General features: G+C 47.6%; 1 protein-coding gene across 1 annotated transcript in view; it reads right to left on the bottom strand.

Moving 5' to 3' along the window:
- The window catches only part of LOC111662537 (uncharacterized), a 43,470-nt gene that overhangs the window by 14,000 nt on the left and 28,223 nt on the right, over window positions 1-1,247 (bottom strand). The gene's annotated exons all lie outside the window — the stretch shown is intronic.

Below are 1,247 nucleotides of genomic sequence, written 5' to 3' on the forward strand. Positions count from 1 at the left end.
AGAGTCTTGATGCTGTTGGGATTGTTTTGTCTTTTCTTTGTCACATTTACACTGATGGATGAAAACTGACCATGTCGTCCGTTTTCATCCACAAGGATCATCTCTGATCTGCAGATGAATCTCAGCTCCTCGCAGCATTTCACACACATGTTCAACATCACAGCAAAACACTGACACACAAACATTCATCACATCAAAGCGTCAGAGTCTGTGAATCCACAGGATCCACTCAGCTCATCTCTACGTCTCTGTGAAAGCTGCTTTGGATCAATAAAGTTGATCCTGTCAAAGTAAAACTCTGGGACTTTGTTGCTGACGAGTCAGGGCAGGTGAGAGTCGTCTTATTGATTACTGATTAGTGAGTTATTTGATCTGTTCTTTAGATAGTTAAACTCGTGAGGGATGGCTGAACTAAAACAGAAAAGTCAAGAACACATGAAACATCAAAGAGAGAAGATCCTGGAAACGTAACAATCATAATTATACAACATGAATGTAAGTGTGTGAGTTGCTCCTGGTTGGTAAAGACTTTATATGATGGGGGAGTTCCGGTATGACCCTCATGCGGTGAAGACGGCTGGCGGAACCGCTCCGTGCAATTTGCATCTTTTACACTTTCAGTGAGTGTTTTATTAACACTAGAACTGTTCAATCGACATATTGACCGACATACTGTGTCTGTAAACCAGATATGCCCCGTAGGAAGACAAACGTCGTCGAGAGGGACGATAATATGGAAGGAAGGTCTGACACAGCTAGCATTGACGGCGAGGTTAGCATGGACACCGCTAGCTCTACTCGCGACACAGCTTACACAGACAGCGTGAGAGAAGACATTAACTGCCACCATCCGCGGCGAGATGACAGCTCTAAAACCCGAACCGGTTTCGGAGCTTCGCTCATCGGTTGCAGAACTGAAATCTGCGGTGGGGACCCACACGACCCAGATTGCTGACATCGAAACTTCACTTACCGACGTTGACCGGAGGCTCCATGATGTTGAGCGGAGATGCTCCCAGCTAGAGGCGGCAAACTGCTCATTAAAACTGAAGCTGGACGATCTTGAAAACCGCGCAAGAAGGAAGAATTTGCGTGTTATAGGTATCCCGGAGGGCTCAGAGGAGGGACGCCCCTCGGAGTTCATGTCCTCCTTCTTCACGACCGTTTTTGGCGAGGGAAAACTATCCTGCTCCCCGGTGATTGAGAGAGCGCACCGCAGCCCAACTCGCGACCCCGGCCCATGATCG

Source organism: Seriola lalandi, unplaced genomic scaffold, assembly GCF_002814215.2.
Source record: "Seriola lalandi dorsalis isolate HSWRI2012SDOR001 ecotype SW California unplaced genomic scaffold, Sedor1 jcf7180002054564, whole genome shotgun sequence".
In the NCBI taxonomy this organism is placed as follows: domain Eukaryota; kingdom Metazoa; phylum Chordata; class Actinopteri; order Carangiformes; family Carangidae; genus Seriola; species Seriola lalandi.